The sequence below is a fragment of the Ceratotherium simum genome, chromosome 4 (genome assembly GCF_057802395.1).
Source record: "Ceratotherium simum simum isolate JZ-2026a chromosome 4, ASM5780239v1, whole genome shotgun sequence".
NCBI lineage: Eukaryota > Metazoa > Chordata > Mammalia > Perissodactyla > Rhinocerotidae > Ceratotherium > Ceratotherium simum.
Window position 1 is genome coordinate 72,581,629 of NC_141903.1, and position 26,519 is coordinate 72,608,147.

A 26,519-nucleotide genomic window follows, 5' to 3' on the forward strand; every position below is an offset into this window, starting at 1 on the left:
AGGCTGAAGGAGTGATTACTTGAGTGCACCTGCAAACTATTTGCAGCACAGCAACCTGTCTCAGCACATAGACTGGGAAACATGGTAATAAATCTCTAGCCCTTCCAAGTATCAATGTTAACTAGTTCAGTGAGTCTCAAACTTTAATATGCTTTGCATTGCCTGGGGATCTCATTAAAAATGCATATTCTTATTCAATAGGTCTGAGATTCTGCATTTCTAACAAGCTCCCAAATGACGCCAGTGTGGTTCATGGACCATACTGTGTGTAACAAGGAACTGGATGATTCATCAACACAACTTGCTCTGGAAAATTACAAAACTTTTAAAAACATAATTTTGAAAAATTATAAAACTCATAAAATTTCCTGACTTTTAATGTTAGTTACCAGAACACCAGAAACAGTATAAAACAGCCCCTTTTGAATTATAGGGAAAGTCAAAACTCTTATTTAACTAAACCTGTCTTGGTTCAGTTTTATACATCCAGTATATTAGAAGCTTCAAATTGCTGTTCTTGGTAATACGCTAACACCTATTTTAAAGTGATTATAACTGACAGTTCCTCTTATAAGAAATACTTGCCTGGAGTGCAGAGAACTACTAAATTTGGTTTTCTTGTAATCAAAGAAAGAGCCTTGTAAAAGAGAGGTGAGAGCTGATTATTTAGCAAGGTTTTTGTGTTAGATTGAACATACTCGCAGAAAAGCATAATTATGTTAAAAATTATTATATTCTTCTGGTCCTTAATGTAGAGAAGTTATGCTATTAAAGGAATCATTTGACCTTAAACAAAATATCCTTTACTCCTCAGATAGTGACTAAAACTTTTTGCTTTAGAAATTGTTGTCGTTTCTTTCCAACTGTCAATGAACGCAGACTCAGAGACTATAGGTGATATGTTCCATTTCCAAATGGAAATAAATTTAAAGGCAAATGTAAAGTGACTTTCAGATAAAGCTGAAAGTGGCATTTAAGATAATCTCAGAGACATTATAATTTCTTGGAAACAGGAAATGAATTTCCGAGATTCAAAACATTTTGAAAATGAAAACTTAAACTTTCTATTTATTTTTATCTTTTTTTGAGGAAGATTAGCCCTGAGCTAACATATGTTGCCAATCCTCCTCATTTTTGCTGAGGAAGACTGGCCCTGGGCTAACATCCGCGCCCATCTTCCTCTACTTTATATGGGATGCCACCACACCATGGCTTGATAAGCAGTGCGTAGGTCTGCACCTGGGATCAGAACCTGTAAACCCTGGGCCGCTGAAGCGGAGCGCGCCAACTTAATTGCTGCGCCACTGGGCCGGCCCCAAACTTTCTATTTTTATACATAGCTGCTTTGAATAAGAGAAAGCATTGACATGCTATGAGATTGAAAATAAAATATACCTCTATTCAAATTTAAATTATGGGAATTTTTACAAAAATTCTTGTTTATATAAGATCCAAACATCTTTCTTCAACCTCTGAAAAGTTTACCGAACATTTGGCAATTTAGTCTAGCAATCCTTGTAATGTGAGTATCAGTAGAGGCATTTGAATATAAAATGATTAGTGGGCAGTGAATTTGACATTATTTAGAGATCTATTATATTTAAAGTAATGCAAATAAAATCATTGTTTTCTGAATGAAAATGTCTTTGGAAGGAACAGTAGTTGTAGTAATAAGCTTGGGAAGCTGGAGAAGAAAATGCTAACTTTATAACCCAGGGGATAAAAAAGAATATGTGGAAAGACAAATTAACGCTTCTGGAGGCCTAAAAAATTACTAGGCATTTGAATGAAATAAATTATGAAAGCGAACTGCAGAATTCTATTACCAATTTATGGAGGTCTCCGTTCTAAGCAGAGCTAAGAGGTGGGCGGGCTTTCTCTATATGAAGTTAATAGTTGATCAATTTCACATGAATCCTTTCTTTGAAGACTGCAGAGAGAAATCATGGAACAAAATGCTTTGAATATGGATGAGTAGTTTTATGGTCAATAAATTGTAGTACATGGTGTTTTACATTAGAGAAAAGGGCAATCAGATTTCATGCTTCAGAGTGTAAATTGATTTCTCTCTTGGGATCTAAACATAAATCATTTTTCTGGCCATCTTACTGTAATTTCACCCAGTTGGTGAAAAACATCTTTTTTTCTCATCAGCATTGAAAGAATTATAGACCACTGTAGTTATCAAATGATAAAACTTGGTGAACTGATATCTTATTTTTATGAAGAAAGTATGAATTTAACCCAGGTTATAACATTTACTTTAGTTGTATAGGTTTTGGTTAATAAAAGAAATAGCACTCTAGAAGCTATTATTTCCTCTGAAGTGATTACAGTTCAGCTAATGACACCCAGGTGGTGGCTGGATCATTGAACACAAGTCTGAACCACTAAAGTTCCAGTAAGGAAAAGAAGGCTGAGCTACACCCATGTGGCAGGCACTATGATCAGCACTTTTCATATATCATCTCATATGAATGATTATCTGTAAGAAAGACTACTTTTCATAAAAATAGAAGCTTTTCTGAAACATCTAAGCAGAGCTCCTAGAATATTTCTTATTTGAATACCATGCACAATTAGAATAAAAATAAAGAATACTCTTACCTTAGCAGTAGTGGGAATTTACCCATCTTTGATGTTCCTCAATCAGCCATTTCGTCCTGACTTGAATATAACTATTTCTTGAAGTTAAAACTTCTTGTAACATGTTTGCAGAGCTGAAATTGTCGGCAGACTTACCGCTTATCATGATTAATTATGTCCAACGTTCTTATTAGTTACCCATTTTCTACCTATCTTTCTGCTTAAGATACAAGTGACTTTTACAAATCAAAGAAACAATAACTTTCTTTCTGTGCCCCAACAATTCTCTCCTCACAAAGATGACACTCAAAATATTTACCAACTTACATGAGTAGCGACCAATCAAGAAATAATATTTCTTATCGTTGTTCCTATACTTAGCAGCATGACCGTCCTTTCACTAGTCAGGAAGTCTCCCTCTATTCTCTCCACCAAACCACTTTCAATCCCAGCTCTTCACCCTTTGAGTGACAGAATGTATTATTACATGCTTGTCTAGGATTTCCAAACTCTAGGCACCTGCTACAGACCTTCTGATCTACAGGGATGATGGCTCAGCCAGCTGTAATGGGTTGCTGTTAAATATACGTCAATTTTGCTTTTCATAGCAAAGAGCTGATTTACAAACCTTTCTAGCTGATGTGAATTGAGAATGAGGGTCTTATTTTCTGAAAACAAAACTCTATTGCTTAAATAACCAGAGCAATTATAGAAACAAATAGGACTCGATGTTCAGTAATAGCTGAGGCAGCTTAACAAAGCAGAAAGACCAGAGGCTTTAAACTCTAATAAATCTGGGTTTGAAGGCAATTTTCCTACCTCGGTGATCTTGAGCATGGCACATAGTCTAACTGACCTTCTATTTCCTCATCTGTAATATGGAGATAAAAACACCTCAGGGTGTTCATGTGAGGTTTACATGGGATAATATATAGAGAGAGCTTAGCAGGCTGACTGGACTAGCTAGCACATAGTCGGTGCCTGATGAATAGCAGCCATTATTATTCCGCTCCTCCACCCTTTCTGAACGAACCTCTGATTAACTCGTAGTAGGTATGTAATTTATACTGGCACTTCTACTTTGAATCAGCAGCCTTTTGTTCTTCACTTTGGTCCTGGCTGTAGGATCAGAGCTGTCACTGAGGTGGCTGCCTTTAGGAAATGGTTGTTTTTTATGAATTGTAGTCTTCTGCCAAGTGGTTGCTAGATTCCCTACTTAGGTGAGCTGCCTGCCTCACCACACAGCTGCTGCAGCAAGATCTTGTCTCTGATTCGGCTAAGTACCTGGATTCTAACTCACACTGAACTCAACTCCCAGGCTGGGAGATGTGGCTTCTTCTACCTTGTGGATATAACGTTTCTTGTTTAATCAAAGCAAATTTTTGACTCATATGAGAATATTTCTTATCAACCACTAAATTTAAAACTCCCTTGCCGTTATTATATTATGGGCTGACACAACTCGTTGAAAATATTCTTTTCTGGGATCTTAAAAAACCCATTTAAACAAAAAGAAGTTTTAAATCAGATATAAAAAGTTATTTCTAGACACAGGGAAAAACAAAAGGTAATTCTCAAGAAGTTACCTACCTGTCTTCTTATTGGCTCTCAAAGAGCTAGTGGTCCTACCACCTGGTAGCTGTGTGACTGTGGGCAAGATAATTAACTTCATAGAGCCTCAATTTCTTCATCTGTAAAATGAGATAATGAAATTACCTACTTTCTAGGGGGCTAGTGACAAATAAATGAGACAATGTATGTAAAGTGCCTAGAATAGTGCCTGACACATAGAAGGCTTCAATATATGGTAACTATTATGTTTCGTTTTTGAAAAGACATTTAATTATTGCTAAGGTATTGCAATAGTTTTAAAATGTTTTGTTAATGAAAAGCCCCAGATATTTCTCCACTTCACGTCTAAGGAAGTTACTAATGATACAATCCTTGGATGCTGGCAATGAGAAATCCTGTTCTTCATTTCCCTACATTTTTTCAAGAAATATACCTTGGTATTATTTATATTTTTGAAATATTAAACATTCAAAAGGTTTTAAATATGTGCGTGCATTTCTAGATGGTTTCTAGTCCCTTAGTAGATTTTTATGAGACACTTGGATGACTGGGCAGCTCTCTGAATGTCCTTTTATCTCTTAACCCCTAGTGCCTCTACCGGAAACAGAATGCTGGGTAGAGTTCATCATAGACCTGACTGATTGTAGTAATTCTTTCATTTTATACACATTTTGCTTTTCTATAGCTCCTACCTCAAGCCACCACCCCTCCCCCAACCTTGCTATGTATGATATTTAAAAAAAGTTCTGAGAAGTTCTACCAGATGGGAACTGAGATAGAAAGTGGGCAGGTTGGAAGGAGGAGAGGCAGCTTGTAGTCCGTGCACAAGAGTTCGGATATTATTCTATAGGTTATAGGATGTTAATTAAGAGTCTTAAATAGTAGAGTAATAAGGATTATTCTGTCTTAGCAGATAGGATGAACTGGAGGTAGAAAAACTGGAGGCTTGGAAATAATCCAAGAAAGACATGATAAGGATCTAACATGGGATGATGGGAATGGGGAAGGTTAGGGCTGAAGGGTGGAGATTATATAAGAGAAAGAGTACCTGAGGACATGAGGTCCAATTGGATATAATGGAGTCTGGAAGACATCTGGTACAAAATAATTTCTTCTTCTGTTGCACGCTGTATTAGTGTGCTAGGGCTAACATAACAAAATAATACAGACTGGGTGGCAGCTTAACAGAGATTTACTTCATCACAGTTTTGGAGACTAAAGTCCAAGAGCAAGGTGTTAGTAAGGTTGGTTTCATTCTGAGGCTTCTTTCCTTGGCTTGCAGGTGGCTGCCTTCTTGCTGTATCCTTATATGGCTGTCCCGTGGTCTGTGTTGTCTGTGTCTTGATCTCTCTTCTTATAAGGACACCAGTCATATTGGATTAGAGCCCACCCTAACAGCCCCCTTTTCATTTAATTACCTTTTTAAAGGCCCTATCTCCAAATACAGTTACAGTCTAAGGTACTAGGGGTTAGGGCTTCAACATATCGATTCTGGGGGACACAATTCAGCCCATAATACACATCTTATGTATTAACGGCAATTAACTATAACAGTGTGTGCATACATCTGTGCTGGTTATTAAGTGATTGGCTCAGTACCAAACCCACCTGAGATGCTGGGGTCCAGACTCAGCAAACCTCTTCTGCTTTGCCATCTGGTTCCTATGGAGGCTCTGCCAATAGGGGGCGCTGGAGGGAAATGGCGAGGACTGAGAGAGGAGAAGGGACCTGTTCCCTTCTGTTTGCCTCCCGCTCCTGCAGCGTCACCCAACAACGCATCTTCACCCTGGCAGCCCAGCTTGGTTCCAATTTCCAGCTGTTTTTTTCACCCTTGCAGAAGCAGCCTCCTCACACCCCTGTCAGAAACACCACCATCCGACCAGTGCCTCCTCCTGTGAGGTCTGCGTTTCAGCTCCAAGGGGCTCCTCCTCCCAAATTCTTGTCTGTGTTTCCCCCAGTGCTAGAAGTGAACGCTGCTTACTTTCTCTACGTTACCTCCGTGTCTTCCTTTGCCTTTTCAGTCCTCCAATACCTATCCAATTTCCTATATTACATTTTCTCTATTAAAATAACTGGGTGATTTTTGTGTTGTTTTCCTGACTGATAAAACATCTTTCTTTGTGAAATTCTTTCGTCCTCTGCTTCATGCAGTGTAGGCATTGCCAATTGTCTTATATATTTACACAAGATAAATATTAAAGGAGTGAATGAATGGCGAGTGTTATCATGTAGGAGACATCAGAATTCCATATCTATCACAAATAATGAAGAGAAAAAAATCAGCAACCCATTGTTAACTTGAATGGCTCTGCATTGCAACTCGGACAGAAGGCACACCATAGAAGAAAGTACTAGATTTGGGTTAAAAGACCTCGTTCCTCTTAGCTCCCTTCTACCACCACCACTTGCTTTTCGGTATTTTCTCAGAACCCTGGTTTCTACTTATAGGGTTTATTGAAGAATCAAACAACAAATGCGAAAGTCTAATGACAAGTATATGGCATAAAGGAATGCTCACAGTGTGCCTCCTTTTTCTCTTAGCCTTCCTCTTTATTCTTCTGTTTGGTACCCACAGTTCTCATAATAAATTTGGGCAAAAATTTGTATAAAAATAAAAACAATAGTGGCAGTACCATTGGTGGAAGGCATGTGCTAGACACCATGTTAAGCACTTTATTTTTTGTCTCCTTTGATCGTCACGAGAACCCTACAGTATCAATACTATTATTATCCCCATCTTGCAGAAAGGGAAACTGAGGCAGCACTTAGAGAATGTGCCCACGTTAGGCTTTATCTTTAAGATAGTGGACTTAGAATTTGAACCTGGATGTTCAAACTCCAGACCCTGTGCTGGAAAGTTTCCTAGCTCATTTAATTTCTCAAAATATGTTTGCAATAGAAAAAGAACTGTGTTTTGAGAAGAACCCCTTTGCACAGAAACTGTCATACAAGTCATCATTTTAACCCTTATCACCAACATTCAACTCAGCTCCAACTCCCAGTGCCAGCTTCCCTCCCCCGAAAATGACAGTAAAAAATAACAATGAGGAAGAAGAACATTACCAGATTCCGAAAAGAACAAAATAGATTTAAATGTTCTAAAGTGGAACAAAGAGATTTTTGTTTTAAGGTGGGGTTCTGAAGGAGGTGAGGACCATTTAAAGATTTCAGAAAGATGTGAATTAACCATTCTAATAGGAATTTCTCAGGCTTCCCTCGTTCTTCCTTTGCTTTTCTGTCTTCCCTAACTTGTGATTTGGGGTAGTGATTATCAAAAATTTTAGCAGTGTAATTTTCTTTCCAAATGAAATATTATATTGCATCATAAAACAAGCAAAACGATATTTTTAATACAAACTTCTTTTAAGCATCGAAATTCATAATATTTACTTATTAACAGCTAGTCAATGAGAATGTACATTAAAATTTTGGTGGCTTATAATGTGTTAAAATTTGGCATATATCACACTTGGCAATCTGTTTGCTGGTAAGTCTTTAATTACAGTTTTAAAAATAACTATTTAAACATATTTTAAACACTTGTACCAAATGCTTGCTTGGCCCCAGAAGCACCTATGAGGAAGTGTCACAGTTTGCAAAGCACTGATGGAGGGAAATGCAGGCGTCCAGCCACTCACCCCTCCCTGTGCCAGACATAATGAGATGCCCTTCTCCCCTTCCTGAGTACATTTATGCTGGCCCACGCTCCTGGCAAAGGAGCAGGCGTCAGGCTCCATCGATCTTAGACACACAGAGAGTCACTTATCCATATGCTTAGGGTGTTTGACGCTGTGTCTCTGCCCAGTCACAAATTAGTCACTTGCTGTTAGTGACTGTGAATATAAAAGAGGCATTTTCTGAAATATGAATCTTATTTCAACTATTAGAGACAGAGAAACCAATAATCATTTTTTCTTCATTTATTATGTATCTAAACGGGATAACTCCAGTCTGTGACCTCTATACATGCTAATGAAAATATTCCACCCCTTAAACCTGCTTCCGAAGTCCCAATTCTAAAATGAGGAGAGCAGATAATAAGAGGGTGGAAAACTTGCCTTTCTTCCTCTTGTTTCTTTCTTTCTTTCTTTGAGGATCACTGTGCCTGATTTATAGAATCAGAATTTTAGAATCAGAAGGAAACTCAGAAATCATGCAGTCTAATGTCTTACCTCTTCAAGAATTTCCAAAATAGCATTTCTGATGGCCTCTGATTGAAGACTAGTGCCAGGCACTTACTACCTCCTCCTTCCACCCTCTGAAGGTAGGAATTGATAGAAAGTTCTCCCTTACACTGCATATGCCACAATTTAGTTGGTCACTAGCTGATGGACGTTCAGGTTGTTTCCAAGCGTTTTTCACAACAACGCTGCAGTAAACGTCTTTGTCAGTATATCCATAATTCTGGGTTTATTTCTTAGCAAAGACTCTCGTGAGTGGAATTGCTGAGTCAAGCATATGTGCACATTTTTTATTTTAATAGATAATGCTGGATTACTTTTCAAACAGGTTGTGTTAAATTCATATTCCATCAACAACATAAAGAATGCCTGTTTTCCCATTGGATTTTATCAAGCTTTTAAACTTTTGCCTATCTACTAGCTGAAAAAATGATATCTCGTTGTTTTGATTTGCATGCCATGATCACAGCTGAGGTCAAACATCTTTTCAAATGGTAATAGCTTATCTGTGTTTGGTCTTCCGTGATTTTTTTTTTCATGTTGGTAAATTGTTTGCCCGTTTGTCTTTGGACGGTTTATATTATAGTTTCTAACTTCCAGCTATCCTCCGTATCTTCTCTGAACAATTTCATTTCTCAACGATTTTCTTAAGATGTGCTGCTGGCTCATAAATGAGTCTCTCACCCCAGAAGTGATCTGCACAGTATAGGGTCTTGCTCCTCCAAGTGTGGTCCATTGACCAACAGAACCAGCATCACTTGGAGCTTGTTAGACTGCAGACACTTGAGCCCTACTCCAGGCCTGCTAAATCAGAATCTTCAGTTTTACAAGATACCCAGGTAATCTGCATGCAACTTGAAATATGAGAAAACACTGAGATAGGGCATGAAGGGTCTTTAACTCTTGCCCCTGGCTCTGATATTTATATTAAGAGTTTTTTGGATCACAGTAACTAAGTCCTTTACTCTGCTTTCAAACAGTTTCCCCATCTATGTATTTTTTTTTTTATAATTTTTATTTATTTATTTTTTCCCCCAAAGCCCCAGTAGATAGTTGTATGTCATAGTTGCACAGCCTTCTAGTTGCTGTATGTGGGACATGGCCTCAGCATGGCTGGAGAAGCGGTGCGTTGGTGCGCGCCCTGGATCCGAATCCAGGCCGCCAGCAGCGGAGCACGCGCACTTAACTGCTAAGCCACGGGGCCGGCCCCCTATCTATGTATTTATTAATGAGCATTTGTACCCAAATAAAAGATTTTACCCTTATTCCCAATAAATTTCATTGGATTCGTTTCAACCCCTAGTTTTGACTTAGGATACGCTTTTTCAATATTGAATCCTCATTTTAATGTAGAGGCTCTCATTACTCAGTTTTAGGGGAAATTAATTTAAACCTTTGAATAAAGAGGCATGGTAAGGCCCCAGATAAGTCCCTCTATACTCACTTTCTTTTGTCTTATGGACATATTAAATCCAGTTAAGATGAATTTTAAGACAAGCCTTAAGGGGAAAGAGAAAGAACGAGACACCATAATATACAACATTAACTGAAGATATTTGTGCATGTGTGGTACTGGAGTGTCTGCATTCCTTTTTTCAAAACAATCACCTGTTGACCCCTTATCCTTACCAGCTGCTTCTATGACAAATCCAGGCACCAAGTCCCAGAAGAAACTTGGGGTTGTGCTGTTGCCTTAAAGCAGCAATGCCTGGGCACTATTACTGCAACGATGACTTTGGCCCCTAGAATGACTATGTTTCTAAACACAGAAAGAAGACATTTGAGAACCAAAGACAATTCTTCTTTTAAAGGTACTCTCGACTACTGGTCTGGAAAAGATGGTGTAGTCCTGTTTCTCCTTGCTCATCCCCATAAAGTACAACTATAAACCCTTGAAATAACTCAAGAGGCAGCCAAAGGATACTCTGAAAGGTGATAAGAAGAAGGTAGACTGGTTTGGAACCCCAGACAGGAGAAAGAGCACAGTGGCAGGTCATCATGCAGGCCCCACCAACAGAAGATGGTGACCCAGACTCAGTATTTCCTTGTCCCTAACCTAGCAATAGAAGGCAGCCCAGGTAGGCTCATCCCTCCCCTACATTGAAGGGGAGTCCTTCTGAAAACATCCCTCTGAAACCAGGCCAACACCATCAGCAAAGGGAATAGAGCTAGAGACCCTGCTAACAGTAAATGGCCATGAAGGGCTCTTTTTCCCTGCCAGGCTGAAGTAGTATCCCCCCAAATACCAAGGTTAGCAGGAGGAACTGGCCAGAGGGACCCAGCAACAACATGTGGCCTAGCCGGGAAGCCTCTTTGACCCTATGTGCCCTGCCCAGAGACACCATAGCAACTGGGGGTGAACTTTAGGAGGATGCTGCCACAAGAAGTGCCTGATTTAGAAGCCTATCCGCCTTCACGTGCCTGAGACTCGTCTTTTCCACTGAGACATTTGGACAGTTATTAATGTCAAGAATGAAATAGAGGATATCATGACAAATCTTCCAACTATTAAAAAAGTAATAATGGACTACTATGAACAAGGTTATGATCATAAACTTGACAACTTAGAAGAAATTAATCAATTTCTTGAAAAACCACAAACTATCAAAATTCAACCAAGATGAAATAGATAATCCAAATAACTCTATAATAATTAAAGAAATTGAATTCATAATGAAAAAATTTATGGAAAAGACATCTCCAGACCCAGACTGTTTAACTGAAGAATTCTACCAAATACTTAAAGAAGAATTAACACCAATTTTGCACAATCTTTTTCAGAAAATAGAAGAAGGAACACTTTCTAACTCATTTTATCTGGCCAGTATCACCTTGATACCAAACCAGACAAAGACAGTACAAAAAAGTAAAACTACAGACCAATATCTCTCACGACTTTAGGGAAAAAAAAAAAAATCCTCAACAAAATACTAGCAAATCAAATCTAAAACTCGTTTAAAAGAATTATACACCATGACCAAGCGGATGTATTCTGGGTATGCAAGGCTGGTTCATCATTTCAAAATCAGTCAAAGAAATTCATCATATCAACAAGGTTGATAAACATCAAGAAAAATCATATAGTCATATCAATTGACACAGAAAAAGCATTTGACAAAATCCAACACCTATTCATGACAAAACAAAAGCAATAAGTTAAGGTACTACCTCACCTTGATAAGTAGCATCTATAAAAATCCTACAGCTAACATTATACCTAATGGCAAAGGACTGAATGCTTTTTGCCTAAGATCAGGAAAAAAGCAAGGATGTCCGCTCTCACCACCCTCATTCACCATAGAACTGGAACTTCTAGCTGTTGCAATAAGTTGAGAAAAAGAAATAAAAACATACAGATTGGAAAGGAATAAATGAAACTGTTTCTGCTTGCAGATGACACAATTGTCTATGCAGAAAAATCCCAAGAAATCCAATAAAAAAATCCTCCTAGAACTAATAAGTGAGTTCAGCAAAGTCACAGCATACAAGATCAACACACAAAAACCAATCTCATTTTTATGTACTAACAATAACACATGAAACCAAAATTAAAAAAAGATACCATTATAATTACTCCAAAAAATAAAATACTGAAGTAAACACTTAACAAAATATGTACAAGATCTATACTCTGAAAATTGCAAAATGCTGATGAAAGAATTCAAAAAAGATCTAAATAAATGGAGAGAGATACCATGTTTCTAGATTGGAAGACTCAACAGAGTAAAGATTACAATTCTCCCCAAAGTGATCTATAGGTTTAATGCAATTTTTGTCAAAATCCCAGCAAGGTGGGTTATTTAATTAATTTATTAACTTCCTAGACAAGCTTATTCTACCATTTCCTTGGAAAGGCACAGGCAGATGGATAGACACATATGTCAATAGAATGTGGTAGAGAACCCAGAAATAGACCCACACAAATATGCTGACCTAGTTTTTGACAAGGTGCAGAAACCATTTAATGAAGGAAGGATAGCCTTTTCAACAAATGATGCTGAAGCAATTGGACATCTATAGGCAAAAAAATGAATCTTGACCTGAACGTCACACCTCACACAAAAATTAACCAAGAATGGGTCATGGACATAAAATGTAAAAGGTAAAATTATAGAACTTTTAGGTAAAAAACAGGAGAAAATTTTGGGAATCTAGGGCTCAGCAAAGAGTTCTTGTACAGACAGTACAATCCATAATGGGAAAAATTGATACATTGGACCTCATCAAAATGAAAACTACTGCTATGTGAAAGCTCATGTTAAAAAGATGAAAAGATAAGCTACATAATGGGAGAAAATATTTGCAAACCACATATTTAGTAAATGACTAGTATCTAGAATATATAAAGAACTATCAAAACCAACAGGACAAAACCAATCAATCCAATTAGAAAATGGGCAAATATATGAGGATTTGTATATTTACAATGGAATACTACTCAGCAGTAAAAATGAATGAAATACTAAAACATAAATCATGGAAAAATCTCAAACACATCACTCTGATCAAAAGAGGACAGAAACAAAGAGTATATACGCTATGATTCCATTTATCTGACGTACTAGAACAGGCAAAACTAATCTATCGTGATGGAAATCAGAAGAGTGGTTGCTTGAAGGAGTGGTGGACGGGATTGTCTAGGAAAGGGCATGAGGGAACTTTCCAAGTTGATGTCAATATTTTCTGTCTTGTTTGTGGTGTGGGTCACATGCGTACGCACATTTGTCAACATTCATCAGACTGTACATTTACGATCTGTGCTTGTCATTTTATGTAAATTATACCTCATTAAAAAACCATAAAAAGACAAAACAAAAAACAAGAAAAAAATAAATTTCAAGGTAACTGAAGATGCCTTAAAGTTCAAATCTCTGTCCTTCTGGGGAGTCCCATAAAGATATGGTAGAAAGCCATCTGGCTGTTACTCGGTTGAGTCATCACACCAGTGCAGTCCAAGGGCATAAACCATAAAAGGTAAAAAAATCATCCTATGGGATGGACTCAGCAACCATAGCAGTTTTCTACATCATGTGTTGCTCCTCCTTGTCCTTCAGTCTCACAGCTTTTGTCCTTCTCCCCAGTTAGTCATCAAGTAACCTCTTTCTGTCACCACTCAACTCCCTGCCTGGTTTATTTCTATTTTGTCCTGAACACATTTGTTATTCATTTAACCTTTCTTCCTGTTGTCTCTCCAAGTCCCACCAGGTTGTGCATGGCGCTGTGAGCCATACCCCCTAGGACTGCAGACACTTGGTAGACAGATACAGAACTTCCCTCAGCAGTGACAGGCTCACAGCTGTTCTGCTGGCTGGCACACGTCTGAGGAAAGAGTAAGCCTGTCCGAGGTGCAGAGACTAGCAACAAATAAGTGTTATTTTCAGCCAAGGGGCCCTTATAAACCTCGTTGTGATGCCCAAGTCAGATGAAGTTGGAGGGGGTGGGAGAGGGCAAGACCAGCAGATCCCAAGCCCAACACAAAAGCATCATTGAATGGTTTCTCTTAAAAACTGTCTCCGGCATTGTAGCTTTGAAGGATATTGAGCTATCTGACCTATAGCTTTCATACAAAGTGAAGTGCTGTAAAAATGGCACTAGTTGTGTAATCAGAAAGAACCAGGTTCAAATGCTAGATCTGCAACTTACTGTGTGCATGTCTTTGGGCAAATTATTTAACCTCTCTGAGCCTCAGTTTCCACATCTGTCAAATCTAGAAAGCAACACTTAGCTGACAGGGTCGGCATTGGATTTAAGTATTTAATATTTGTAAAGCATCTAGCTACTACTGTTGGCACATGATAAGTGTTCATTCACTTATCAATTCATTCATTAATTCCATTCAACAATTCATTTACTAATTGATCCTGTATTAATATACTCAACAATATAAATTGAGCACCTAGTATATGCTAGGCATTGTTTTAGTAAATACAACAAAGTTCCTGCCCTCATGTAGTTTACATTCCATTTGGAGAGGCAGGTAATAAACAAGTGAGTAAATAAGCACATAACATAATGACAGGGAGTGACAAGAGCTGTAAAGGAAAGTAAAGCAGGGAATGGTATAGAAGGTGACACAAGGCACTATTTTTGATCAGAATCTCCCTCATGGATATTACAATTCAATAGAGATCTGACTTGTGTGAGGGAGCAATATACTGGAAATCTGCGACTCCTCTCTCTCTTTCTTCCTAGAAGGATTATTGATATCAGAAAACTTATCAAGCATGTTAACTCCATTCAACGGACTGCTCAGGTAACTACAACCTTCCCTAGGGGAATGGTCCTAGAACAGAACACAACACATGTTTCTTTATCACCTTCATTCTCCCACAAGCACCGTCAGTAACTATGTGGAATATTTTCAAAACGAATAGTATTGATATGTCAAATAAATTAGAAAACAACAACAACAACAACAAAAAAGGATGTCCAGAGAATGTTTGTGTAAAAAAGAGAGGAGCAGTTTCCACCTTTTTTCTGATCAAAGTGGAAAGGTATTAATGAGAGATTTAAGGCTCCTGAGGTGTTTTTTTTTTTGTAAGGAAGATCAGCCCTGAGCTAACATCCATGCCAATCCTCCTCTTATTGCTGAGGAAGACCGGCCCTGAGCTAACATCTATTGCCAATCCTCCTCCTTTTTCTCCCTAAAGCCCCAGTAGATAGTTGTATGTCATAGTTGCACATCCTTCTAGTTGCTGTATGTGGGACACGGCCTCGGCATGGCCGGAGAAGTGGTGTGTTGGTGCGCGCCTGGGATCCGAACCTGGACCGCCAGCAGCGGAGCGCGCGCACTTAACCGCTAAGCCACGGGGCCTGCCCCTCCTGAGGTGTTTCTAAAGCACCAAATGACTGAGATGCTTCTTTACAATCTCCCTCTGCACCCCACCCGTCCCCTGCCTTTCTCCCTGCTGCAGTGAAGAGCCCTGCAAAGCATGGAGCCAAAATGAGGTCCAGATTTTAATACTTGAGTGAGAGCTCTGAACTTGGACTCGTTACAGATGACAGCTCTGGCTTCTTGGGCCACTCCTCAATGCTTAACATTCAGTATCAGAGGTCAAGACACTCCAGCTGTTAGCCAGAATTAAGATCTGCTGGCTATTCCCTGCTTCTCTGAACATGTGTGATGTTCTCACCCAGTGTGATGTCATCATGCAGAAATGCCCTACATTCATAATGCTGTTCGAACTTATGAGGGCTCACCAGACACTGCTAATCAAAAGTTGAGAGCATTGACATAGAATTGTTTGGTCCACGGCAGCATTGGTTTAAAGGTCACCTATGTTCACCCCTCGACTTAACTAGGAAATTAGTCCTTCTGTCTATTACCCAAATAAACTTGGGTCACCTTGTGGTCAGTTTCAGCATTGTATTGAATTCAAAAGAAATATCAGTTTAATATTACCCCCAAAGTAGTGAAAACTAATTTAAATCTTTAATGAAGTTGCTTAAAGAAATGCTAAAGGGGGTAAACTCATCATACGGCACACTACACGCGTCTTAAGGATCCTTTTTACCTTCATTCTATTTTCAGCGTATTCAGTACAGAATATTCATTACATAAGGGGCTCACCTCAAATCTCACTTTTCTTTTCAATCCCTTCTCCAGCTCTACCTTTTTTGGCTTTTCTCCCTCACTCTCTCTCCTCTTAATTTCATCTTTGTACTCAATTGTCCTTCTTTGAGTTCCAGGCCCCTTCTAATGTAAACTAATCTAGCTTTTCCCTGACCCTTCCAATCCAGCCACTCTTCCCAGTACTTTGGTCTCTACCACAGTAATTGAGGCCATAGCTCCATGATCAACGAAGAGTATTTCCTTCTTCACCAGCTAGCATGATGGGGGACCTGAATACATGAGTGCTATTATTTTTATTGGTCTTAAAATTCATTTCATAAATATTTTTGAGGGCCTACTCTGTTCAGCACATGACATTCAGTGGTGAACAAGACATTAGCACTTTTTTCCAAGGAAATTAAGGATCTCAGTCTTGTGAGTCAGACAGACAAGTTCTTAAACCTGTGGTTCTCAACCACAGTGCTGTTCAACATTCACAAGTGAGCTACCGATTTTAGATTGTTATAAATTTATTTTTGTTATATCTGAGGATACAACCTGTCACTGTGATGTCAGTCAGATGGAATTAGACTGAGAAGGTCTTAGACTGAGAAATGTGATTGAGCCAGGTGCCACCTGCTTTAAGTGAATGAAACAGGCGAGGCATGATGTCAAACCAGGGCCATAATCAGATGTCTGGTTTACTGACTCGTAGGAGGAATTTGCTCTGTACACATCTAAGAGGGTAGGCAGGCAGTAAACAGTTCTATTCAAACAGTAAAACAGTGCTGAGTGGTATCCAAATGAAGAATGCAATAACCATGGGTACTTTTATAGGTACCATGAGATATTATACTGGAGGAGTGATTGTGTTGTCACTATTGATGACTTGTTTATTGCTGTTTTGAGATTTTTAGTTCCTTCAAATGAGACCTTCCCAAATTTTAGTATTCCTAAGTTAGCAGTAAAACAAAAGAAGTTGAGAATCACAAAAGAGGAAACTGAAGACTGATGTGGGAAATTGACCTAGTGTAATGGGAGCTCAGGGAGGGGACCGGCAAAGAGTCTGGTACATCTGGGAAGAGAAATGCCACAGGGTGATAGGTGCAGAGAGATGTGGCTTACAAGGACAGAGGATGGGATTGGCCTCTGGGTCTCAGAAATATGGTGTATTGTGGGCTTCCCAGTGGACTTTCCTTTATGTGTACGAATTGCAGAGAGCAAAATAATAATTATTCCTGTTTATTGTTCATCTATCTTCAAGTGGCTGAGTCAGAATTTGAATCCACCTCCATCTGACTCCCAAGCATGAATACTTCCTACTCTGACATGATATTTCTTGATTGCCACATGTCACATTTTTGTGGCAGAAACAGATCCACGAGTGAGGAGGTCTCTCCTCGTGCCTGTTTCTTTCAAGGGCAAGAGCGTTAGGAGTGTTTTTTGAATGTCTATTTCAGCAGGGAGGTGTTCCATAAAATGAAGTTTGTTTCTATTGGTTTGGCACCTAGAAACCCTCAGGGACTTTCTTTCACTCATTATCCTAAAACGTGTAATGCCAACAGCTGAGGAGATGGTAGCCGGCGGTTTGTGTTCCCAGAGTGGCGCTGTCCAGAGGACACCTGGTCTGCGCAGAGTGTAGCTGCTGCTTTGTGCCAGCACACTCTTCTATTTTTGGCTCTGACACAATAACAAAGGCCGTTTCTGTGCTGATTTCTCACACACATATTATTCCCTTTCCATACGACTTCCACTGTCCCTTCTACCTGGGTTTTGTTAACAATATTCTACATAGATGTAGATTTGGTTATTATATATGTTGGTAGAGATCCAGTCAACGTGGCTGTCTTTTACCAGTCCTTTAAAACACTCCCTGAGCAACAAGCAAAGAAAGTAAACCTCCCCATGAAAACAAAAGAAATGTGCACAGAAAGAAGAAGGAAGGAAGCACCTTACTTCTTGGTAATTGGAGGCAAAATATAATGTCAGAATACTCCCAAATCCTCTCAGTATTAAAGGAATAAATCAACCACCATTACCTTCTGTCTTTTATTAGCAAACAAATAGTGAAAGAACATCCGTCCAAGATGTATGGTGGCACAAGGGCCTCTGGAGGGCTGAGCAGTCCACTGACTTTCTGGTGAGGGTTCAGCCTCGACTCAGAGCCAGAACCTGCTTGTCTCTGCCCACTGAAAACACCAAAGGCTCTTCACTACCCAGAAAAGGGTTTCCAAACTTTGGTCTGTCAAAAACTACCCTTCCTTCAAAAGAAATTTTAACCCAAAGTCCAAGAACTCTAAATCCATAGAGCAGATAAAAGCAAAGCTGCTCTGTTTAAATCAGGAAAAATAATGTCACCTGCCTCCCTTGTTGTCCCCTCCTCTCCATGGGACTCCGAAGCTCTGCCAAAGCAGGGTTAAATAAAACACCAAAATCCTTAGGTGACTCTAAAGCATTTACGTTGTTTGGTTCGGAACTGCCCTGCCCATATCATCCCCTCTATGTGCCCAACACTGCAAACTCTAAACGTCCTATATAAAGATGCCTGCAGGTCCTTAGATCTCCCCTCGCCTCGTCTTCAATAGATGTCTATTGAATTAATGCATTACAGCATGACTGACTGTGAATGAACTAGAGGAGTATGTACATGAAAAGAAAGATACGATGTGAGGCCTGCTTTCCAGGGGCGAACAATTTAGACTACAGAAAACATAAGAACATGTCAGGAAAGTGGTGAGTACTCAAGGGAGTGGAAGCCCCCGTTTACAAGAGCAACAGCCATCCAGAGAACAGCTTTGTGGAGGAAGCGGCACTTGCAGTTTCTCAAGGATGAGTTAGGCTTGGGCAGGTGGAGGGAAAGCTATAGAGGTAAGAATTAGTCACACCATTTTGTGGTCAGGCAGGAGGCAGCCTGGCAGGAAGGAAGGTCTGGCACTGGGAGGAATAGGATGTGTATGGATAGACATGCTGGGGCAAAATTGTGGAGGACATCACAAATCAGGGTGCAGAATTAGGTGTGATATGATTTGCAGGGAACCATTGTCTGTTCTAAACTAGGAGAGTGACATGGGGAAAGTGGGGAGAGGAATAACATGATTCAAGTCTCAGACTAAAAACATGAGTCTAGCAGTGTTATGCTGACGAAAGAGTGTAGCTGGAAGGCTGCTTTAATAATGAATGAGCTCTCTTCTTTCTTGCTGATACAGAGATGTATATGCCTACACTCAAATCCAGAAACTCCCACATAATTTCAGCAAATGCTGACACCAGTTCTTGTGGCCTTTCTTGTGCAGATGAAAGCAACCCAATGTTGGGCTTAAAACAAGTTCTTATGTTTGCAAACAAGTACATTTGGGGAAAAAGACATAAATAAAGCATTCTCACTGTTTTACAAACTCAATGACAGTGTCTTTAACTCTATTTTTAAACTCCATTTATATCCTCAATTAAAGTTGTGGCAGTTTTTTATTTGATCAACTTCAATTTTTAAAACTTTCAATGATAAATGTGCTGGTTTCTGTACCTGTTTCCTGGCAGTCCTAGGGGTCATGTGTAGTTCGTATGTATTTGAAGTTGCTAACCCTTTTCATCCCTCCTTCAGCTTTAGACTTTCAATGACTTGAGGATACTGTTTCTTTGTAACACTTGATAGTGCCTAGCTCAGGGCTCTGAATATAGTGACTAGTAGGTGAATATGTGGGTCACAAAGCTCTCAGACCATATTTCCAGCAGAACCTTCTGTCTTTGCAGAGGTTCCTGGCTTTCTTGCTTAACGCCTGTGGTTCATCATGTTTGAAGAAGGGGCAGAAACTGCTTCTGGTTGTTTTCTTCAGTTTCATGTCATTGGTGATGGATTAGCCTCACCCTGTCACATCTTTTCACTCACTTTTTCCCTTCCTGTTTTGCTTTTGGGGCTCATCTGTTTCATTGCCATCTTAATTTGGAAGAGAAGGGACTGCATTAAAGGAACAATGGAATCAATAAGTCTAATATATGAATCAGACAAATTCCTAAAGCACATTTCTCCAAGGCAGAATTTGCACACAGAAATTCGCATTCATTAGGCTGAAGGCAGAGCGTGTCAAGCCAGTTGCAGGTTTAATAGAGAGGTCAGACCCTTTTCTCTCTGTCATTCCTACTGAAGACATCATTAGACCTCCAGTAAAATAAAAGAATGTCACAGAATGTCAGCCTAGTCATAGTGCAACTCTTCTTTTTTCATTAGTGACTCAGCTGGTTGCTATGGCAACCCCACTCTAGTATCAAGGATACTAGGGCTGATGCTTTCCGCCTCTATTTTCAGTTAGGATAAATTGTGCTCCCACCTCATGGGCTCCTGCCATGATATTTATATTTGGGTCATGATAATAAAGCCAATTGGAAATATGTCTGTTGATATTCTAGCCAGACAGAGCACCCTTCCACTAAAAGGGAGAATGAATATAGGATTTCCAGGTTTGATTTGAGCACCAATTATCCTGTAGGAGGGCAGGTATTCCCTTCTGCCCTGTCTGTCTTGTGGGGAGATTGCAGACTTCTCATGTACTTGTTCTGCACATTCTCTAGGCTGGCTGGCTGGCTGGATCCAGAAAAATTAGGCAGTCCCTTTTCAGTGCCCCTTCCCGACTCACCTGGGGGTTCATCTATTTAAACGCTTCCTTCCGAGCAGGCTCAGTACCACTTCATTTATTCACTCACTCATTTATTTATTAATTGCAGAGTAATTATAATGGGTCAAGCATCATGTTAAATAGGACATGTAGCTTCTGGTTTGTACTCTAGCTATTCGCAAGAGTTAGAGGGAGGGGTCCAATAGAGAGAGAAGAAATGTGTATAAATAAATGCTTATAATACCAAATGATGCATGTTTTAATTGAGGTATGGGCATGTTTTGAAAGTTCAGAGGAAGGAGAGAGTAAGTCAGCCTGGGGGAGTTGGTAGATAGCTCACAGAGGAGTTGATGCTTAAGTTGGAGTCCTGACGAATGTGTTCTCTACTTGACTGCCTCGGTGATTCTGAGCTGAGGTTAGCCTGAAGGACTTTCGTTACAGCACAGTGTTATCTGGTTGAAAGTCTGCTTGCTCTTTAAATGTGCGTTAATCCTTTTGAACTCAAAATATTTTCTGGCCCCCAGGATGGAGTTCTGTTTAAAAAAGGAAAAAATCTGGAAAACAAAGCAAGCTTCAGAAAACCGTCTTTGGCATCAGAGCAGACCCAGGTGCAAAAGTTGGTTTGACGATCTTGTCAGTTCACCTTTCACTGGAATTGATATATTATGAGAGGCAGACATTATATTTCTGAAGCAAACAAAGAAAACGATACTGAACAAAAGTGTTCTATGCTCCTTATGGTTGTAGGGCATAAAAGGACCCCTCACTACTCCTGTTGCTTATAAAACTAAAGTATTTGGTGACCTATGGGATTAATAAAGGCATCTCTCTCTTGCATTTCAATCATTGTTCAGAAGTAGAGGCGACAGCCTAATGAAGCCATTATGTAGAAGACAGAGTTCTTTATGAAATGTATCATGAAGCAGGGCCTCTTGACAGAACCAAATGATATTTATCATGTTCTGGAAAAGTCCTTTCCTACTGAGCCTGCGTCACTACATAGCTCAGAAATTCAAGCAGTACCTTCTAAGATGAATGCTCTCCACAGCTTGCTGTCAGCAAAGAGTGTTGCCAACACGGTCGGTGAGATGCAATAAACATGCGTCACAGTATCTGCAGATCAGATCAGGACACAGGTCTGTGTAGGCTCAAGAGGCCTCACCAATGTCCTCTGCCCAGACCCCTGAACAGGGAGGGCGGGCTTGGTATGGAGACGAGGCTCCTTGCCAAACTATGTTCCTTAAAATCCAATTAACAATGGAATCCAGTAATTGCAGCAGCAAGCGTCATGAATATTCTATAGACTTTAAAAAAATTTTTATTAAAAATACTTATATTTTTGTATAGGTAATACATATAATATGGTACAAAATTAAAAAAGCATCTAAATGTGGACACAGTTCAAGTATGCCTCGCTCCCACTCCCAACAGTTCACCTCCTTGGAGAAAACCACCATTGCCAGTTTCTTGTGTCTCCTTCCAGCGATCCCATGCTTATAGATACATATAAATGTTTATGGAAATAGGATAATACTATGCAAACTTTCTGCACTTTGATTTTTTTCACTTAAAAATATTTCTTGGACATCATTCCACTTTACAAATGAGCTGTCTCATTTTCTTTTATTGAGGTAAAATTGATGTATAACATTATATATTAGTTTCAGGAGTACAATATTATTCAATATTTGTATGTATTAAAAAATGATCACCACAGTAAGTCTAGTTAACATTCATCCCCATATAGTTACAAAATTTTTTTTTCTTGTGATGAGTACCTTTAAGATCTACTCTTTTAGCAACTTTCAAATATGAAATTCAGTATTATTAACTATAGTCACAATGCTGTACATTACACGCCATGACTTATTTCGTAACTAGAATTTTGTGCCTTTGGACTCTCATCACCTCTAGCAACCACCAATCTGTTCTCTGCATCTATGAGCTTGTTTTTTAGATTCCACATATAAGTGAGATCATACAAGTATTTGTCTTTCTCTGTCTGACTTATTTCACTTAGCATAGTGCCCTTAAGGTCTTTTTCTTTTTAAATGAGCCACATAGTATTGAATGGAGATAGCACAAGCATTTAACCAATCTCAGCTTAATGGACATTGTCCTAGTCCATTAAGGTTGCTATAACAAAATACCACAGACTGGGCAGCTTGTAAATAACAGAAATTTATTTCTCACAGTTCTGGGGGCTGGAAGTACAAGGTCAGGACACCAGCATGGGTGAGCGAGGGCCCTCTTTCTAGTTCATCATTGGCACCTTCTTGCTGTGTCCTCACATGGTGGAAGGGGTGAGGGATCTGTGTGGGCTCTTTTTTATAAGAATAAAATAATCCCATTCATGAAAGCTCCACTCTCATGACCTAAGTACCTCCCAAAGGCCTCACCTCCTAGTACTATCATCTTTGGGAGTTAGAATTTCAACATATGAATTTAGGGAGGACACAAACATTCAGACCATAGCAGACATTAAAGGTAGTTTTCAATCTTTTGCTATCACAAACAATAGTGCAATGAGTACAAGTATATTTATAGTAAAATTTGTAGAAGTATAAGTGCTGTGTGAAAGAGTGTGTGTACATGTAATTTTAATAATTTTTCAAAATTGCCTATGATTAAAGTTGTATCGTATTTTACTCCCACCCAATATGCATAAGAGTTTGTTTCCCCACGTCCTTACTATCACAATGTGTTACAGAACTTTTTGCTCAGTGCTCAGTTTGACAGGCAAAAACTTGCATTTCATTGTAGTTACCTAAGTAACCTTGGAAATGAATGGAGTTTTTAAGACTAAAGGCAAAAAGTACAGCACAAGAGTACTGACTCTAGCATATAATTTTTTTCCATAGGGGTATGGATTAACAATTCTTTTACTACCATCTGTGCATATTGGAATTAAAAATTAAGTAAATGATGGTAGGTGGTGGGAGGCTTTTCACTGTTGAGGTAGAAATATACAGATCAGCAAGGGGAGTAGGTTAGAATGATCCACTTGGTAATGGATTAGCGTTGGAGACATCAGTAAGAACTCATATTTAACTTAATATAGATACAGATGGTTACATATAGAAATGTTTATAGATGTATGTATATACACATGTTAGTATACATTCATATATTTCTTTGCTCTGTCAGCTGAGAGGGACTAAAGGAAATGACACTCTATTAGCACGAGCAAACCTAGCGTCCAGATCTTGGTTTCTTATGCCATTCTCCAATAAAATGAAATAGGACTCTTTAGATAAATGGATGTTTCTAGGACTGGGGCAGGAAATATACAAGATGATCCTGGAGCACCCTGGCAGCTTGTAGTGCCAAAATAAGTAAATGCTCAAAAACAAATAAACAACCACATTGATGTATGTTAAAGGGGCACAGGAGCCAACTGAAAGAGCTCCCAATAGCCATTGGACAATAGAATGTCCCAAAAGCTGGAACAATTCAAGCAACAAAGTAAATAAAGTAGTATTGGATTAAAATACAAAATATAAAATAGAGCCCATCTGACATAAATAAATGATTGAAGAAATAGATAAATGAAGGAGAAGAGACAAATCTCTCATACAGAAGAATTCCAAATAAATTATATAGATATTTCACTGTAAAGGAGATGGAGCATAACTTCTCACTCCTTAGGGTATGTTCTGTGCATTATGACTTCCTTCCAAAGAGTACAGTATAGAAAGGGGGCAAAAGAGAAACCTTACAGTGGAGAAATCTGACAAGCACTTCTTCAGCCAGGTGATCAAAGTCAACATAATCAATGATAAATCGTATTGATAGTATATACTCTTGATATGATGTGATGGAAATGGCACTTTACCTCTCTGCTCTTTCTCCCTAAAATCCATAACCTCAGTCTAATCATGAGAAAAGGAGCATCCTATAATATACCTGACCGGTACTCTTCAAAACCGTCAAGGTCATCAAAAACAAGAAAAGTCTGAGAAAATGTCACAGCCAAGAGGAGTTTAAGGAAACCTGAGAACTATTAAGTTATGTGGTATCTTGGATGGGATGCTGAAACAGAATGAGGACATTAGGTAAAAACTAAGGAAATCTGAATAAACTATGGATTTTAATCATAATAGTGTATCAATATTGTTTCATTAATTGTAACAAATGTACCATACTAATGTAAGATGTCAATAACAGGGGAAACTGTGTATGAAGGTATATGAGAACTTTCTGTACTATTTGCTTATTTTTTCTGTAAATCTAAAACAATTCTAAAAATAAAGTCTATTAATAAAAAATGAAGGTAAAATAAATACTTTAGACCTACAAAATCTGAAAGAATCCAGTAACAATAACCACACACTGCAAGACATGTTGAAGAAGATCCTTCAGGCGGAAGGAGAATGATACCAGATAGAAATCTGGATCCACACAAAGGAATGAAAAGAACTAGAAATGGTAACTATGTGGGTTGAATCTTTTCTTATTATTTAAATCTCTTCAAAAAATAATTGACTGTTTGAAACAAAAATAAAAACAATGAATTATGAAGTTTATATTATATGTATAAGTTGTATGCCAAAAACAGCATAAAGGCCAGGAGGGGAGAAAGGGGAATAAACTGTTGTAAGATTTTTATGTTATACATATTTGAAGGTACACTGTAATAAGATGAAGATATATTCTATGCATCCTAAAACAATCATTAAAATGACAACAGAGTTATGTCTAATAAGCCAAAAAAGAAAATAAAATTAAATCATAAAAATATTCAATTAATCCAGGATAAGGCAGGAAAAAAGGAACACAGTACAGATGAGCCAAAATAGAAAACACAGTGGTAGATTTAAACACAACAATATCAATGTTCACATTAAATGTAAATGGTGTAAATACATCAATTAAAGGCAGAGATTGTCAGGTTGTATAAGAAAGGAAGATCAAACTATGTATAAAAAGGAAGACCAAACGTTTAATATAAAGACATAAACAGATTAAAAGTAAAAGGATGGAAAATGATATGACATATGAACATTAATGAAAAGAAAGCTGGAATGGTTATGTTAATATCAAGGCAGATTTTAGAGTAAAGAATATTACTCAGGATAAAAAGCATCACTTCATAATGATAGAGGGGTCAATTAATCAGTAATATATACAATTCTGATCATTTAAGAACCTAATAACAGAATATAAGCTGTCACCATGTCATTTTTTCACTTTCAAACAATTGGCATAATGTAAGGATTGCACTGTGCATTCAAACTTAAGTGTGCTGTCCCAAGACTGTCAAGTTTTGCTGGTTTTCTCAGCCATTCAATATATTACTCAATTTTGAATATCATGAGTCAGTGGTGCTGAATTTTAAAAAGGGTGCTATTTTGACATTTGCTGTGATTGTCTTCATACATATTTTATGAGAAAATACAAATAAGAGAGAACAGAGTCTGCATTTACCTTAACTGCAAATATTAGTGGTTGATGGGACCAATCTAGCAGGATCATTATAATGAAAGTTCTGTGGTGTTTTTCATATAAAATTCAGAATGATGTGGTGTCACCACATTGACCAAATATGAAGAGCTTCCTCTTAGGGTGACGTGACAGCAGCAGAACTATTAAAAACAGTGCCTCTATGAGTCACTTGATACTGATTTTTCATCTTCACTTCCTGAGAATTTTTTTTAAAGCCTCAAACTTCCAGAGTGCAGTAACCTGATATTTCTAGCCAATGGTGTAAAACAGAGACAATATCCCAAAGGTCATTCCATTTCGCCAGGAAGACCATATAGCTGAGGGAAGTATGGGAAGTCTTATGTATGACTGACAATGTAGTATTTCAATATTACATTTTTTGTTCCTTTTGATTTCAAAAGACCCATCTTGAAAAAATTTAAGGTTGAGGTTGGTCCAGAACCGTTTTCTAACTATTTGAACATCTCCTGGTTGGCATGCCCACTGATTCTGATTACATTATCAATTCACAAATTCAAGAGATGTTCCAAAGTTTAATAATATTTTCCAATGCTTTTTAGGTAATCAGTCTTA